This window comes from Salminus brasiliensis, chromosome 13 (assembly GCF_030463535.1).
Source record: "Salminus brasiliensis chromosome 13, fSalBra1.hap2, whole genome shotgun sequence".
Taxonomy (NCBI): domain Eukaryota; kingdom Metazoa; phylum Chordata; class Actinopteri; order Characiformes; family Bryconidae; genus Salminus; species Salminus brasiliensis.
Window position 1 is genome coordinate 12,603,488 of NC_132890.1, and position 18,046 is coordinate 12,621,533.

Consider the following 18,046-nt stretch of genomic DNA (forward strand, 5'->3'; position numbering starts at 1 on the left):
GAAAAGTTTCAACTCCTAAGACACCACAGAGTGTATGAAATGTAATACAAGGAGGTATGTGTAAAAAAAAAAGTGTAATGTGTTGTATATTTGTGAAAGCGTAAAGTAAGATGGAGTAAAAGGAAGAAGAGCAAGTGAAAGAATGTGTATGTGAGTGCTTGAGGATGAGAAAAGCTTACAGCACCTGGTATTCCCAGGCGGTCTCCCATCCAAGTACTAACCAGGCCCGACCCTGCTTAGCTTCCGAGATCAGACGAGATCGGGCGTGCTCAGGGTGGTATGGCCGTAAGCGAAAGCACTGCTTCCACTTAGCCTATTTATAAGCATGCAGCAAAATACGCCTGCCTCTTCCACACTACAGGGGACACGCTCACTCGCTCACCCCCTCCCCTTTCTTACTTCCAAAGCAATCCCACCAAGCTCATTCACACCAATCACACTTTTCATTGCTCTCTCTCCTGTCCTCCTTCTCTTTTTGCAAAAACAAATAAACTTGCTCTTTTGCCCGACACTTTAACTTTCAGCAACAACTTACTCCGCCATTACAAAAAATACTTTGCATCTAAACACCACCAGGTCCATCTCTCTCATCTCACAAAACACAAAAACACAAACAACCTGTTCTACAGTGAATCACACATTTTTTTCAGTCTCATTCACAAACAAAAACAACAACTTGTCAGGGAGCTGACATTTACTGCTCTTTCAGGAATAAACCGACTCTGCTTTTACAGCAGCAGCAAAGGCTCACACCGGCCGGCAGACTCGGTCTTGTCAACATAAAAGTCCTTACCCAACGTCATTTCCGGAAGGAAATAAATAAAATAAAAAACGCTAAATGGAGAAATTGTACATCTCATTTGGAGCTGATGTGGACAAGATTTGTGTTCCTGGTCACAAGAAAAGCTGCTCCCATTTTATTATGAAAAGTATTATCAGGCTTTTAATCTCGACGTTCCTCGCCATCTTTTCAATAAACTCTTTTATTTTTAGGAGTGAACCCAGTTGAAATATTTATGAATGGTGAAAGAAAAATTCATTTCAAAGAGGCCCCGGAATATGGTGCTGTATTTACTTTGCCGCAGTTTAATAATTAAGCTTGTGTTCTCCTTCAACTGCAAAAAAAAACCAAAAACAAAAAAAAACCCACATCAGTCACATGCGGTTGTAAAACGGGTCAATTCTAAAATTCCAAATGTTTCTCAACAGTCTTGGCTTCTTTTATTTACACCCTTAAATTTGACATACTAAGCTACAACATGACTATGGGATAAATGCAGGGGCTACTTCCTACCAATATGGAAGCCGGGAAAACAAAACAAGAGGCTGGCACGCCGGGTGAAGCATCGCTCTCAGGTGAGTTGCGAGTTGCAGGGATGCCGATGAAGCAGGCTCGGGCTGAGTGGGCCGGCCAGCCATTTAACTAAGGGAAGTGTGTGTCGCCATGTCAAGTTCAAAGAGCTCTGTGATGCTTCAGGGGGATAAAAGAACAACTGTTGTAGATGCACGCAGATCTGGGAGGAGAATTTTAAAAACCTCAATGCAACTGGAAATCAGCCATTCCACTTCCTAGAAAATAATTCACAAGTGGTGAAGGACTTTTGATTTGCTCCCCTCCCCGCCCCCGAAACGAGAACGGGAACCCATGAATGAAGGCCCACGACTTGAGGTTGTGTGTAACGGTGAAATAACATCACGACTGTGATGAAACGGTGCTGTTATTTCCCCACAGCTTACTCCCTTTCGTGATGTGTTGCTTTAATATGACCTAATTAAGTGATCTAAATTAGCAGGTGTTTTTTTTAAATAGCAAATATTGAGGTCGGCCCACCCAAGCGCTGTCATTATGATTGGTTGTAGTCTTGCTATGCGTTGACATGCTGTAACAGACTTTCCCCCATGTTGTCAGTTTCCTCAAACGTACACTGACCCCTACTGACAGGCTTGGGTTCCTTTTATCCACAGCATTCCCTCCACAGAGTTCTGGTTTGATATTTTTCAGTGTTTTGTAAGAATTTGGCTATAATTAAGCCAAACTACAAGTGATTGGTTTCCATCCCATGGCAGGCCATGCAGGTGGGCTTTAACGGCAATTTTCCGCTGAAATGTTTCAACTCCTAAGACTCCACAGAGTGTATGAAATGTAATACAAGGAGGTATGTGTAAAAAAAAAAGTGTAATGTGTTGTATATTTGTGAAAGCGTAAAGTAAGATGGAGTAAAAGGAAGAAGAGCAAGTGAAAGAATGTGTATGTGAGTGCTTGAGGATGAGAAAAGCTTACAGCACCTGGTATTCCCAGGCGGTCTCCCATCCAAGTACTAACCAGGCCCGACCCTGCTTAGCTTCCGAGATCAGACGAGATCGGGCGTGCTCAGGGTGGTATGGCCGTAAGCGAAAGCACTGCTTCCACTTAGCCTATTTATAAGCATGCAGCAAAATACGCCTGCCTCTTCCACACTACACACCCCGCTCGCCCTCCCCCCTTTATTCGGTGAAAGATAGACTGTGTATCACCAGCGGCTCCGAATTGCTTCATGTGGTTGTTCGTGAGGTATCTCAAATACTGAAAGCTATACGAAAACGTTCAACTACGTTGAACATCTAACGCTGGATCCGTCTATTGTACTTTACAGCTGCAGTCTTAGGGTTATTAGCTAACTATACAGTGGGGGGAAAAAGGATTTAGTCAGTCACCAATTGTGCAAGTTCTCACACTTAAAAAGATAAGAGAGGCCTGTAATTCACATCATAGGTACACCTCAACTATGAGAGACAAAATGAGAAAAAAATTAAATCAGAAAATCACATTGTCTCATTTTTAAAGAATTTATTTGCAAATAATGGTGGGAAATAAGTATTTGATCAATAACAAAAGTTCATCTCAATACTTTGTTATATATCCTTTGTTGGCAATGGCAGAGGTCAAACGTTTTCTGTAAGTCTTCACAAGGTAGGCACACACCGTTGCTGGTATGTTGGCCCATTCCTCCATGCAGATCTCCTCTACAGCAGTGATATTGTGGGGCTGTCGGTGGGCAACGCGGACTTTCTATGGGGTTGAGATCTGGAGACTGGCTAGGCCTTGAAATGCTTCTTACGAAGCCACTCCTTTGTTGCCCTGGCAGTGTGCTTGGGATCATTATCATGCTGAAAGACCCAGCCACGTTTCATCTTCAATGCCCTTGCTGATGGAAGGAGGTTTGCACTCAAAATCTCACAACACATGGCCCCATTCATTCTTTCATGTACATGGACCAGTCGTCCTAGTCCCTTTGCAGAGAAACAGCCCCAATGCATGATGTTGCCACCCCCATGCTTCACAGTTGGTAGGGTGTTCTTTGGATGCAACTCAGCATTCACGAGTTGTGTTTGTACCAAACACATTAGCAGTGGTCTTGTAGGTCTCCCATTTTCTGATAATTGCTCCCACAGTAGATTTCTTCACACCAAGCTGCTTGCCTATTGCAGATTCAGTCTTCCCAGCCTGGTGCAGGTCTACAATTTTGTTTCTGGTGTCCTTCGACAGCTCTTTGGTCTTCACCATAGTGGGGTTTGGAGTGTGACTGTTTGAGGTTGTGGGCAGTTGTCTTTTCTACTGTTAACGAGTTCAAACAGGTGCCATTAATACAGGTAATGAGTGGAGGACAGAGAAGCCTCTTAAAGAAGAAGTTACAGGCCTGTGACAGCCAGAAATCTTGCTTGTTTGTAGGTGACCAAATACTTATTTTCCACCATTATTTGCAAATAAATTCTTTAAAAATCAGACAATGTGATTTTCAGATTTTTTCCCTCATTTTGTCTCTCATAGTTGAGGTCTACCTATGATGTGAATTACAGGCCTCTCTCATTTTTTTAAGTGGGAGAACTTGCACAATTAGTGACTGACTAAATACTGGTTGACTAAAGCAGGTCTGAACGGTATTCGGGATAGTTCAGTTTGTCACAGGTCTACACGTCTGCTTGTGTAGTCTGTTTCCCATTACAAAGCTAAAGGTATACAGACTGTCGTTGTAGCTTTGTATTCTTGCACAACGCATGGCTGTCCTGCTGTTAGCAGCTGCAGTCTGCTGCAGGCTAACTCAACGATGATGGCTGTAGTTGTGAACATATCGACATTCCTCCTAGTGTTTTTTCGTGTCCGCCCGTGTTCAGCAATAGTGACATAAGTAAAACGAGCAGATAAAACTCAGTTACATAAAACATGTCCTTTATAAAACCGGCGAGTTTCTTTAGTTAAAGCGCATCTTCAGATGGTTTCTTTTCAGTAGCTCATCTTGGAGTTTCCAGAAACTACAACTTCTGTGTAAGACTTTTTTTTTTTTTTTTTAATCTCTGTGAAGTTAATTTAAATGAGAATGGTTAGTTATGTTTATGTGTGCCATATTTGTGGATTTCGGTTTCATCGATTGTGGAAGCGTCGGTTTCATCGATTGCAATAATATTTATGTAAATGTCCGACGCATATGTGTAAGTAACTTTTAATGTAATTATTGGAAGATATTTATGTAGTGTATCTATTTCACCCTGAAAATGTCATACTCTCCGTCACTGCCTGTTTTCCCAAAAGAGACTAAGCGAATTTGTTATGAGTAGAATGTGTATCATGGAGTTTATCCCAGCAAACATATAACCTCATAGAGGTCTGGAGGCCTCTTCAGTACATCAGGCACTTATCAGTTAGTTTCGGCTTCTCGCTGGGGAGAATAGGGAAAAGTGAAGACAACCGATGGATCATTTTCCACTCTTAATAAGTAAAGCTCAGTTATTTCTCCTGCTAACACATAGAACAGAAAAGCTTCAGTATAACGTCAGTGTTGTATCCATACAATATACTGAGGGTTAAATTAATTCATACTAGGTGTGATAAGTAACTTCATTTTCTTATTTTACATTTGATAGCATGAACATTTTACATATTTTATAGACTACACAAGTAACACAAATAAATGCAAATGCCACTTTTTGTGACAAATACAATTGACAATAATTAAGATGTATCCATTTCTATACAGACGTTTTTAAAAGATTATTTAATTTCGCATTTTATTTTATATTTCATAGTCCTTTTTTTAGTGTGGAAAAGAAACTGTTCTTGTCCACATTCATTACAGTTTACATTTTTTTTACTCTTGATAAATGATTATTGAATATTGGGAGTAACAGGTGCTTTTTCATTCTGAAGCACAGGGAGCTTCCATTTACTGCTCTTTCAGGAGTAAACCGACACAGCAGCAAAGGCTCACACCGGCCGGCAGACTCGGTCTTGTCAACATAAAAGGCCTTACCCAACGTCGGAATATGGTGCTGTATTTACTTTGCCGCAGTTTAATAATTAAGCTTGTGTTCTCCTTCAACTGCAAAAAAAAAACAAAAACAAAAAAAAACCCACATCAGTCAAATGCGGTTGTAAAACGGGTCAATTCTAAAATTCCAAATGTTTCTCAACAGTCTTGGCTTCTTTTATTTACACCCTTAAATTTGACATACTAAGCTACAACATGACTATGGGATAAATGCAGGGGCTACTTCCTACCAATATGGAAGCCGGGAAAACAAAACAAGAGGCTGGCACGCCGGGTGAAGCATCGCTCTCAGGTGAGTTGCGAGTTGCAGGGATGCCGATGAAGCAGGCTCGGGCTGAGTGGGCCGGCCAGCCATTTAACTAAGGGAAGTGTGTGTCGCCATGTCAAGTTCAAAGAGCTCTGTGAAGCTTCAGGGGGATAAAAGAACAACTGTTGTAGATGTACGCAGATCTGGGAGGAGAATTTTAAAAACCTCAATGCAACTGGAAATCAGCCATTCCACTTCCTAGAAAATAATTCACAAGTGGTGAAGGACTTTTGATTTGCTCCCCTCCCCGCCCCCGAAACAAGAACGGGAACCCATGAATGAAGGCCCACGACCTGAGGTTGTGTGTAACGGTGAAATAACATCACGACTGTGATGAAACGGTGCTGTTATTTCCCCACAGCTCACTTCCTTTCGTGATGTGTTGCTTTAATATGACCTAATTAAGTGATCTAAATTAGCAGGTGTTTTTTTTAAATAGCAAATATTGAGGTCGGCCCACCCAAGCGCTGTCATTATGATTGGTTGTAGTCTTGCTATGCGTTGACATGCTGTAACAGACTTTCCCCCATGTTGTCAGTTTCCTCAAACGTACACTGACCCCTACTGACAGGCTTGGGTTCCTTTTATCCACAGCATTCCCTCCACAGAGTTCTGGTTTGATATTTTTCAGTGTTTTGTAAGAATTTGGCTATAATTAAGCCAAACTACAAGTGATTGGTTTCCATCCCATGGCAGGCCATGCAGGTGGGCTTTAACGGCAATTTTCCGCTGAAAAGTTTCAACTCCTAAGACTCCACAGAGTGTATGAAATGTAATACAAGGAGGTATGTGTAAAAAAAAAAGTGTAATGTGTTGTATATTTGTGAAAGCGTAAAGTAAGATGGAGTAAAAGGAAGAAGAGCAAGTGAAAGAATGTGTATGTGAGTGCTTGAGGATGAGAAAAGCTTACAGCACCTGGTATTCCCAGGCGGTCTCCCATCCAAGTACTAACCAGGCCCGACCCTGCTTAGCTTCCGAGATCAGACGAGATCGGGCGTGCTCAGGGTGGTATGGCCGTAAGCGAAAGCACTGCTTCCACTTAGCCTATTTATAAGCATGCAGCAAAATACGCCTGCCTCTTCCACACTACAGGGGACACGCTCACTCGCTCACCCCCTCCCCTTTCTTACTTCCAAAGCAATCCCACCAAGCTCATTCACACCAATCACACTTTTCATTGCTCTCTCTCCTGTCCTCCTTCTCTTTTTGCAAAAACAAATAAACTTGCTCTTTTGCCCGACACTTTAACTTTCAGCAACAACTTACTCCGCCATTACAAAAAATACTTTGCATCTAAACACCACCAGGTCCATCTCTCTCATCTCACAAAACACAAAAACACAAACAACCTGTTCTACAGTGAATCACACATTTTTTTCAGTCTCATTCACAAACAAAAACAACAACTTGTCAGGGAGCTGACATTTACTGCTCTTTCAGGAATAAACCGACTCTGCTTTTACAGCAGCAGCAAAGGCTCACACCGGCCGGCAGACTCGGTCTTGTCAACATAAAAGTCCTTACCCAACGTCATTTCCGGAAGGAAATAAATAAAATAAAAAACGCTAAATGGAGAAATTGTACATCTCATTTGGAGCTGATGTGGACAAGATTTGTGTTCCTGGTCACAAGAAAAGCTGCTCCCATTTCATTATGAAAAGTATTATCAGGCTTTTAATCTCGACGTTCCTCGCCATCTTTTCAATAAACTCTTTTATTTTTAGGAGTGAACCCAGTTGAAATATTTATGAATGGTGAAAGAAAAATTCATTTCAAAGAGGCCCCGGAATATGGTGCTGTATTTACTTTGCCGCAGTTTAATAATTAAGCTTGTGTTCTCCTTCAACTGCAAAAAAAAACCAAAAACAAAAAAAAACCCACATCAGTCAAATGCGGTTGTAAAACGGGTCAATTCTAAAATTCCAAAAGGAAGAAGAGCAAGTGAAAGAATGTGTATGTGAGTGCTTGAGGATGAGAAAAGCTTACAGCACCTGGTATTCCCAGGCGGTCTCCCATCCAAGTACTAACCAGGCCCGACCCTGCTTAGCTTCCGAGATCAGACGAGATCGGGCGTGCTCAGGGTGGTATGGCCGTAAGCGAAAGTACTGCTTCCACTTAGCCTATTTATAAGCATGCAGCAAAATACGCCTGCCTCTTCCACACTACACACCCCGCTCGCCCTCCCCCCTTTATTCGGTGAAAGATAGACTGTATATCACCAGCGGCTCCGAATTGCTTCATGTGGTTGTTCGTGAGGTATCTCAAATACTGAAAGCTATACGAAAACGTTCAACTACGTTGAACATCTAACGCTGGATCCGTCTATTGTACTTTACAGCTGCAGTCTTAGGGTTATTAGCTAACTATACAGTGGGGGGAAAAAGGATTTAGTCAGTCACCAATTGTGCAAGTTCTCACACTTAAAAAGATAAGAGAGGCCTGTAATTCACATCATAGGTACACCTCAACTATGAGAGACAAAATGAGAAAAAAATTAAATCAGAAAATCACATTGTCTCATTTTTAAAGAATTTATTTGCAAATAATGGTGGGAAATAAGTATTTGATCAATAACAAAAGTTCATCTCAATACTTTGTTATATATCCTTTGTTGGCAATGGCAGAGGTCAAACGTTTTCTGTAAGTCTTCACAAGGTAGGCACACACCGTTGCTGGTATGTTGGCCCATTCCTCCATGCAGATCTCCTCTAGAGCAGTGATATTGTGGGGCTGTCGGTGGGCAACGCGGACTTTCTATGGGGTTGAGATCTGGAGACTGGCTAGGCCTTGAAATGCTTCTTACGAAGCCACTCCTTTGTTGCCCTGGCAGTGTGCTTGGGATCATTATCATGCTGAAAGACCCAGCCACGTTTCATCTTCAATGCCCTTGCTGATGGAAGGAGGTTTGCACTCAAAATCTCACAACACATGGCCCCATTCATTCTTTCATGTACATGGACCAGTCGTCCTAGTCCCTTTGCAGAGAAACAGCCCCAAAGCATGATGTTGCCACCCCCATGCTTCACAGTTGGTAGGGTGTTCTTTGGATGCAACTCAGCATTCACGAGTTGTGTTTGTACCAAACACATTAGCAGTGGTCTTGTAGGTCTCCCATTTTCTGATTATTGCTCCCACAGTAGATTTCTTCACACCAAGCTGCTTGCCTATTGCAGATTCAGTCTTCCCAGCCTGGTGCAGGTCTACAATTTTGTTTCTGGTGTCCTTCGACAGCTCTTTGGTCTTCACCATAGTGGGGTTTGGAGTGTGACTGTTTGAGGTTGTGGGCAGTTGTCTTTTCTACTGTTAACGAGTTCAAACAGGTGCCATTAATACAGGTAATGAGTGGAGGACAGAGAAGCCTCTTAAAGAAGAAGTTACAGGCCTGTGACAGCCAGAAATCTTGCTTGTTTGTAGGTGACCAAATACTTATTTTCCACCATTATTTGCAAATAAATTCTTTAAAAATCAGACAATGTGATTTTCAGATTTTTTCCCTCATTTTGTCTCTCATAGTTGAGGTCTACCTATGATGTGAATTACAGGCCTCTCTCATTTTTTTTAAGTGGGAGAACTTGCACAATTAGTGACTGACTAAATACTGGTTGACTAAAGCAGGTCTGAACGGTATTCGGGATAGTTCAGTTTGTCACAGGTCTACACGTCTGCTTGTGCAGTCTGTTTCCCATTACAAAGCTAAAGGTATACAGACTGTCGTTGTAGCTTTGTATTCTTGCACAACGCATGGCTGTCCTGCTGTTAGCAGCTGCAGTCTGCTGCAGGCTAACTCAACGATGATGGCTGTAGTTGTGAACATATCGACATTCCTCCTAGTGTTTTTTCGTGTCCGCCCGTGTTCAGCAATAGTGACTTAAGTAAAACGAGCAGATAAAACACAGTTACATAAAACATGTCCTTTATAAAACCGGCGAGTTTCTTTAGTTAAAGCGCATCTTCAGATGGTTTCTTTTCAGTAGCTCATCTTGGAGTTTCCGGAAACTACAACTTCTGTGTAAGACTTTTTTTTTTAAATTTAAATGAGAATGGTTAGTTATGTTTGTGTGTGCCATATTTGTGTATTTTACGAATTTAAGCGTCGGTTTCATTGATTGCAATAATATTTAGCTATGTAAATGTCTGACGCAGTGAACGATGGAAGAATTCAATGGTTGCTTTTAAATGTTTCTATAGTGTTGAGCCTTGAGCTTTGTTTTATTTAGTGGTGCAGCAGAGTATTGTATTATGGTTGGACTCATTTTTTCATTCACACATTCCAGCACCCAGCCCCCCTGCTCCAACCTGTCCTTGACAACAACCCAGGTGACATATGAGCTGAGGAAGATCAAGGCAAACAAAGCTACAGGTCCTGATGGAATCAGTGCCAGGCTCCTCAAGTCCTTCGCACATCAGCTGTGCAGGGTAGTTGAGCATATGTTCAACATGAGCCTGAAATTGGGAAGAGTACCACAGATGTGGAAAACATCTTGTGTGGTACCTGTGCCCAAAACACAGCACCCGAAGGACCTAAACAGCTACAGGCCGGTGGCACTGACATCCGATGAAGTCACTGGAGAGGCTGGTCATCAACCACATCCGCCCTTTGGTGAGCCCATCCATGGACCCTCTTCAGCTTGCCTACCAACCTGGCGTCGGGGTGGATGATGCTTCTACACAGAACTCTTTCTCACCTGGAGAAGCCTGGCAGCACTGTGAGGATCACCTTCTTTGATTTCTCCAGTGCATTTAACACCATACAGCCAGGCCTCCTAAAGGACAAGCTGAGACATTGTGGAGTGGACAGTCACCTGTCGAACTGGATACTGGACTACCTCACCAACCGACCACAGTATGTAAGGGGACGGGCCTGTATCTCTGATATGGTGGTCAGCAGCACAGGAGCCCCTCAAGGAACGGTCTTGGCACCGTTCCTCTTCACCCTGTACACTGCTGACTTCATGTACAGCTCACCGACCTGTCACCTCCAGAAGTTCTCTGATGACTCAGCGATCGTCGGCCTCATAACCAATGTGGAGGACAGCGAGTACAGAGAACTGATCCAGGACTTTGTGGACTGGTGTCCGCTGAACCACCTTCAGATAAACGCAGGAAAAAACAAAGAACTGGTGGTGGATTTCCGCAGTTGCAGACACCCCCCTCAATCAGTGAACATCCAGGGTATGAACATCGAGAGTGTGGACTCTTATAAATACCTGGGTGTTCATCTGAACAACAAACTGGACTGGTCAGTCAACACTGCTGCACTCTTCAAGAAAGGCCAGAGCAGACTCTACCTACTGAGGAGACTGAGGTCCTTTGGGTGCAGGGAGCACTCCTGAGGACTTTCTTCGACACAGTGGTGGCATCTGCCATCTTTTATGGAGTCGTCTGCTGGGGCAGTAGCATCTCGACTGCAGATAAGAAAAGACTGAATAAGCTCATAAAGAGGGCCGGCTCTGTCCTGGGGTGCTTGTTAGACCCAGTGCAGGTGGTGGGAGACAGGAGGATGACAACCAAGCTGGCATCCATGCTGGAGAACAGCTCCCACCCCATGCATGAGACTCTGGCAGCACTGGGCAGCTCCTTTAGTGACAGGCTGCTTCATCCCAAGTGTGTAAAGGAGCGGTATCGCAGGTCCTTCCTTCCTGCTGCCGTCAGACTCCACAACCAGCACTGCTCCCAGCGGACCACATACACACACACTTAAACTACACACACATGTTTAGGGAACAGAGATCCCTCAATGCAAAAATACCATGTGCAATACCCCCCCCCACACACACACACACGTGCAATTAGGAGTCATTTGCAATAACCTGTAAATAATATTGTTATTTCCTTTTTAATTCTTATTTATATTGTGTATATAGTGCAAATTATTTATCTATATTTTTGTAACTGAGTGTCTTGCTATCCCTTTCTGCTGTGACACTGAGAATTTCCCCACTGCGGGACTAATAAAGGATTATCTTATCTTATCTTATTGTTTCTCCTCACCATGCATGTGAAATAGAAAGGATGGAGTGATTCCCCTGTTGGCGCTGAACAACTCATACTTATCTGGCAGTGGAGAAACCATGATCAAGAAGGTGGTTCACCCAGGGCGAGGCTCAGCAATTGCATTACATTGGTTGTGCTGACTCCTGTGCTAACACACAGAATAGAAAAGCTAGACTGCATAATTTGTGGTAGTGGAGGACTGTGCTCTCCCCTGATATTTGGGTAGAAGAAAGGAGCAATCTGAGATAGACAAACATGTGAATAGTATGACATGTTGTTATGAACTTGTTTCACATTGGGTTCAGCTTCTACTATAATATGTGTAAGTAACTTTTAATGTAATTATTGGAAGATGTTTATGTAGTGTATCTATTTCACCCTGAAAATGTCATACTCTCCGTCACTGCCTGTTTTCCCAAAAGAGACTAAGCGAATTTGTTATGAGTAGAATGTGTATCATGGAGTTTATCCCAGCAAACATATAACCTCATAGAGGTCTGGAGGCCTCTTCAGTACATCAGGCACTTATCAGTTAGTTTCGGCTTCTCGCTGGGGAGAATAGGGAAAAGTGAAGACAACCGATGGATCATTTTCCACTCTTAATAAGTAAAGCTCAGTTATTTCTCCTGCTAACACATAGAACAGAAAAGCTTCAGTATAACGTCAGTGTTGTATCCATACAATATACTGAGGGTTAAATTAATTCATACTAGGTGTGATAAGTAACTTCATTTTCTTATTTTACATTTGATAGCATGAACATTTTACATATTTTATAGACTACACAAGTAACACAAATAAATGCAAATGCCACTTTTTGTGACAAATACAATTGACAATAATTAAGATGTATCTATTTCTATACAGACGTTTTTAAAAGATTATTTAATTTCGCATTTTATTTTATATTTCATAGTCCTTTTTTTAGTGTGGAAAAGAAGCTGTTCTTGTCCACATTCATTACAGTTTACATTTTTTTTACTCTTGATAAATGATTATTGAATATTGGGAGTAACAGGTGCTTTTTCATTCTGAAGCACAGGGAGCTTCCATTTACTGCTCTTTCAGGAGTAAACCGACACAGCAGCAAAGGCTCACACCGGCCGGCAGACTCGGTCTTGTCAACATAAAAGGCCTTACCCAACGTCGGAATATGGTGCTGTATTTACTTTGCCGCAGTTTAATAATTAAGCTTGTGTTCTCCTTCAACTGCAAAAAAAAAACAAAAACAAAAAAAAAACCCACATCAGTCAAATGCGGTTGTAAAACAGGTCAAATTCCAAATGTTTCTCAACAGTCTTGGCTTCTTTTATTTACACCCTTAAATTTGACATACTAAGCTACAACATGACTATGGGATAAATGCAGGGGCTACTTCCTACCAATATGGAAGCCGGGAAAACAAAACAAGAGGCTGGCACGCCGGGTGAAGCATCGCTCTCAGGTGAGTTGCGAGTTGCAGGGATGCCGATGAAGCAGGCTCGGGCTGAGTGGGCCGGCCAGCCATTTAACTAAGGGAAGTGTGTGTCGCCATGTCAAGTTCAAAGAGCTCTGTGAAGCTTCAGGGGGATAAAAGAACAACTGTTGTAGATGCACGCAGGTCTGGGAGGAGAATTTTAAAAACCTCAATGCAACTGGAAATCAGCCATTCCACTTCCTAGAAAATAATTCACAAGTGGTGAAGGACTTTTGATTTGCTCCCCTCCCCGCCCCCGAAACCAGAACGGGAACCCATGAATGAAGGCCCACGACCTGAGGTAGTGTGTAACGGTGAAATAACATAACGACTGTGATGAAACGGTGCTGTTATTTCCCCACAGCTTACTCCCTTTCGTGATGTGTTGCTTTAATATGACCTAATTATGATCTAAATTAGCAGGTGTTTTTTTTAAATAGCAAATATTGAGGTCGGCCCACCCAAGCGCTGTCATTATGATTGGTTGTAGTCTTGCTATGCGTTGACATGCTGTAACAGACTTTCCCCCATGTTGTCAGTTTCCTCAAACGTACACTGACCCCTACTGACAGGCTTGGGTTCCTTTTATCCACAGCATTCCCTCCACAGAGTTCTGGTTTGATATTTTTCAGTGTTTTGTAAGAACTTGGCTATAATTAAGCCAAACTACAAGTGATTGGTTTCCATCCCATGGCAGGCCATGCAGGTGGGCTTTAACGGCAATTTTCCGCTGAAAAGTTTCAACTCCTAAGACTCCACAGAGTGTATGAAATGTAATACAAGGAGGTATGTGTAAAAAAAAAAGTGTAATGTGTTGTAGATTTGTGAAAGCATAAAGTAAGATGGAGTAAAAGGAAGAAGAGCAAGTGAAAGAATGTGCATGTGAGTGCTTGAGAATGAGAAAAGCTTACAGCACCTGATATTCCCAGGCGGTCTCCCATCCAAGTACTAACCAGGCCCGACCCTGCTTAGCTTCCGAGATCAGACGAGATCGGGCGTGCTCAGGGTGGTATGGCCGTAAGCGAAAGCACTGCTTCCACTTAGCCTATTTATAAGCATGCAGCAAAATACGCCTGCCTCTTCCACACTACAGGGGACACGCTCACTCGCTCACCCCCTCCCCTTTCTTACTTCCAAAGCAATCCCACCAAGCTCATTCACACCAATCACACTTTTCATTGCTCTCTCTCCTGTCCTCCTTCTCTTTTTGCAAAAACAAATAAACTTGCTCTTTTGCCCGACACTTTAACTTTCAGCAACAACTTACTCCGCCATTACAAAAAATACTTTGCATCTAAACACCACCAGGTCCATCTCTCTCATCTCACAAAACACAAAAACACAAACAACCTGTTCTACAGTGAATCACACATTTTTTTCAGTCTCATTCACAAACAAAAACAACAACTTGTCAGGGAGCTGACATTTACTGCTCTTTCAGGAATAAACCGACTCTGCTTTTACAGCAGCAGCAAAGGCTCACACCGGCCGGCAGACTCGGTCTTGTCAACATAAAAGTCCTTACCCAACGTCATTTCCGGAAGGAAATAAATAAAATAAAAAACGCTAAATGGAGAAATTGTACATCTCATTTGGAGCTGATGTGGACAAGATTTGTGTTCCTGGTCACAAGAAAAGCTGCTCCATTTCATTATGAAAAGTATTATCAGGCTTTTAATCTCGACGTTCCTCGCCATCTTTTCAATAAACTCTTTTATTTTTAGGAGTGAACCCTGTTGAAATATTTATGAATGGTGAAAGAAAAATTCATTTCAAAGAGGCCCCGGAATATGGTGCTGTATTTACTTTGCCGCAGTTTAATAATTAAGCTTGTGTTCTCCTTCAACTGCAAAAAAAAACCAAAAACAAAAAAAAACCCACATCAGTCAAATGCGGTTGTAAAACGGGTCAATTCTAAAATTCCAAATGTTTCTCAACAGTCTTGGCTTCTTTTATTTACACCCTTAAATTTGACATACTAAGCTACAACATGACTATGGGATAAATGCAGGGGCTACTTCCTACCAATATGGAAGCCGGGAAAACAAAACAAGAGGCTGGCACGCCGGGTGAAGCATCGTTCTCAGGTGAGTTGCGAGTTGCAGGGATGCCGATGAAGCAGGCTCGGGCTGAGTGGGCCGGCCAGCCATTTAACTAAGGGAAGTGTGTGTCGCCATGTCAAGTTCAAAGAGCTCTGTGAAGCTTCAGGGGGATAAAAGAACAACTGTTGTAGATGCACGCAGATCTGGGAGGAGAATTTTAAAAACCTCAATGCAACTGGAAATCAGCCATTCCACTTCCTAGAAAACAATTCACAAGTGGTGAAGGACTTTTGATTTGCTCCCCTCCCCGCCCCCGAAACCAGAACGAGAACCCATGAATGAAGGCCCACGACCTGAGGTTGTGTGTAATGGTGAAATAACATAACGACTGTGATGAAACGGTGCTGTTATTTCCCCACAGCTTACTCCCTTTCGTGATGTGTTGCTTTAATATGACCTAATTAAGTGATCTAAATTAGCAGGTGTTTTTTTTAAATAGCAAATATTGGGGTCGGCCCACCCAAGCGCTGTCATTATGATTGGTTGTAGTCTTGCTATGCGTTGACAACCTGTAACAGACTTTCCCCCATGTTGTCAGTTTCCTCTAACGTACACTGACCCCTACTGACAGGCTTGGGTTCCTTTTATCCACAGCATTCCCTCCACAGAGTTCTGGTTTGATATTTTTCAGTGTTTTGTAAGAATTTGGCTATAATTAAGCCAAACTACAAGTGATTGGTTTCCATCCCATGGCAGGCCATGCAGGTGGGCTTTAACGGCAATTTTCCGCTGAAAAGTTTCAACTCCTAAGACTCCACAGAGTGTATGAAATGTAATACAAGGAGGTATGTGTAAAAAAAAAAAGTGTAATGTGTTGTATATTTGTGAAAGCGTAAAGTAAGATGGAGTAAAAGGAAGAAGAGCAAGTGAAAGAATGTGCATGTGAGTGCTTGAGGATGAGAAAAGCTTACAGCACCTGGTATTCCCAGGCGGTCTCCCATCCAAGTACTAACCAGGCCCGACCCTGCTTAGCTTCCGAGATCAGACGAGATCGGGCGTGCTCAGGGTGGTATGGCCGTAAGCGAAAGCACTGCTTCCACTTAGCCTATTTATAAGCATGCAGCAAAATACGCCTGCCTCTTCCACACTACAGGGGACACGCTCACTCGCTCACCCCCTCCCCTTTCTTACTTCCAAAGCAATCCCACCAAGCTCATTCACACCAATCACACTTTTCATTGCTCTCTCTCCTGTCCTCCTTCTCTTTTTGCAAAAACAAATAAACTTGCTCTTTTGCCCGACACTTTAACTTTCAGCAACAACTTACTCCGCCATTACAAAAAATACTTTGCATCTAAACACCACCAGGTCCATCTCTCTCATCTCACAAAACACAAAAACACAAACAACCTGTTCTACAGTGAATCACACATTTTTTTCAGTCTCATTCACAAACAAAAACAACAACTTGTCAGGGAGCTGACATTTACTGCTCTTTCAGGAATAAACCGACTCTGCTTTTACAGCAGCAGCAAAGGCTCACACCGGCCGGCAGACTCGGTCTTGTCAACATAAAAGTCCTTACCCAACGTCATTTCCGGAAGGAAATAAATAAAATAAAAAACGCTAAATGGAGAAATTGTACATCTCATTTGGAGCTGATGTGGACAAGATTTGTGTTCCTGGTCACAAGAAAAGCTGCTCCATTTCATTATGAAAAGTATTATCAGGCTTTTAATCTCGACGTTCCTCGCCATCTTTTCAATAAACTCTTTTATTTTTAGGAGTGAACCCTGTTGAAATATTTATGAATGGTGAAAGAAAAATTCATTTCAAAGAGGCCCCGGAATATGGTGCTGTATTTACTTTGCCGCAGTTTAATAATTAAGCTTGTGTTCTCCTTCAACTGCAAAAAAAAACCAAAAACAAAAAAAAACCCACATCAGTCAAATGCGGTTGTAAAACGGGTCAATTCTAAAATTCCAAATGTTTCTCAACAGTCTTGGCTTCTTTTATTTACACCCTTAAATTTGACATACTAAGCTACAACATGACTATGGGATAAATGCAGGGGCTACTTCCTACCAATATGGAAGCCGGGAAAACAAAACAAGAGGCTGGCACGCCGGGTGAAGCATCGCTCTCAGGTGAGTTGCGAGTTGCAGGGATGCCGATGAAGCAGGCTCGGGCTGAGTGGGCCGGCCAGCCATTTAACTAAGGGAAGTGTGTGTCGCCATGTCAAGTTCAAAGAGCTCTGTGATGCTTCAGGGGGATAAAAGAACAACTGTTGTAGATGCACGCAGATCTGGGAGGAGAATTTTAAAAACCTCAATGCAACTGGAAATCAGCCATTCCACTTCCTAGAAAATAATTCACAAGTGGTGAAGGACTTTTGATTTGCTCCCCTCCCCGCCCCCGAAACCAGAACGAGAACCCATGAATGAAGGCCCACGACCTGAGGTTGTGTGTAATGGTGAAATAACATAACGACTGTGATGAAACGGTGCTGTTATTTCCCCACAGCTTACTCCCTTTCGTGATGTGTTGCTTTAATATGACCTAATTAAGTGATCTAAATTAGCAGGTGTTTTTTTTAAATAGCAAATATTGGGGTCGGCCCACCCAAGCGCTGTCATTATGATTGGTTGTAGTCTTGCTATGCGTTGACAACCTGTAACAGACTTTCCCCCATGTTGTCAGTTTCCTCTAACGTACACTGACCCCTACTGACAGGCTTGGGTTCCTTTTATCCACAGCATTCCCTCCACAGAGTTCTGGTTTGATATTTTTCAGTGTTTTGTAAGAATTTGGCTATGATTAAGCCAAACTACAAGTGATTGGTTTCCATCCCATGGCAGGCCATGCAGGTGGGCTTTAACGGCAATTTTCCGCTGAAAAGTTTCAACTCCTAAGACTCCACAGAGTGTATGAAATGTAATACAAG

At 42.6% G+C, this 18,046-nt stretch overlaps 7 non-coding genes across 7 annotated transcripts; 1 reads left to right on the forward strand and 6 right to left on the reverse strand.

The window, feature by feature from the left end:
• Nucleotides 1–172: 172 nt before the first annotated feature.
• LOC140576455 (5S ribosomal RNA) lies at nucleotides 173–291 on the reverse strand. The gene has a single exon (XR_011981667.1). It is a non-coding gene; the product is annotated as a 5S ribosomal RNA (ribosomal RNA).
• Nucleotides 292–2,274: 1,983 nt separating this feature from the next.
• Nucleotides 2,275–2,393, reverse strand: LOC140576466 (5S ribosomal RNA). The gene has a single exon (XR_011981678.1). It is a non-coding gene; the product is annotated as a 5S ribosomal RNA (ribosomal RNA).
• A 4,120-nt stretch (nucleotides 2,394–6,513) lies between these two features.
• Nucleotides 6,514–6,632, reverse strand: LOC140576479 (5S ribosomal RNA). Its single transcript, XR_011981690.1, has one exon. It is a non-coding gene; the product is annotated as a 5S ribosomal RNA (ribosomal RNA).
• Nucleotides 6,633–7,589: 957 nt separating this feature from the next.
• On the reverse strand, nucleotides 7,590–7,708 carry LOC140576490 (5S ribosomal RNA). The gene has a single exon (XR_011981701.1). It is a non-coding gene; the product is annotated as a 5S ribosomal RNA (ribosomal RNA).
• A 3,948-nt stretch (nucleotides 7,709–11,656) lies between these two features.
• LOC140576020 (U1 spliceosomal RNA) lies at nucleotides 11,657–11,818 on the forward strand. The gene has a single exon (XR_011981259.1). It is a non-coding gene; the product is annotated as a U1 spliceosomal RNA (small nuclear RNA).
• A 2,146-nt stretch (nucleotides 11,819–13,964) lies between these two features.
• LOC140576442 (5S ribosomal RNA) lies at nucleotides 13,965–14,083 on the reverse strand. Its single transcript, XR_011981655.1, has one exon. It is a non-coding gene; the product is annotated as a 5S ribosomal RNA (ribosomal RNA).
• Nucleotides 14,084–16,066: 1,983 nt separating this feature from the next.
• LOC140576502 (5S ribosomal RNA) lies at nucleotides 16,067–16,185 on the reverse strand. The gene has a single exon (XR_011981712.1). It is a non-coding gene; the product is annotated as a 5S ribosomal RNA (ribosomal RNA).
• Between the last annotated feature and the right edge of the window lie 1,861 nt (nucleotides 16,186–18,046).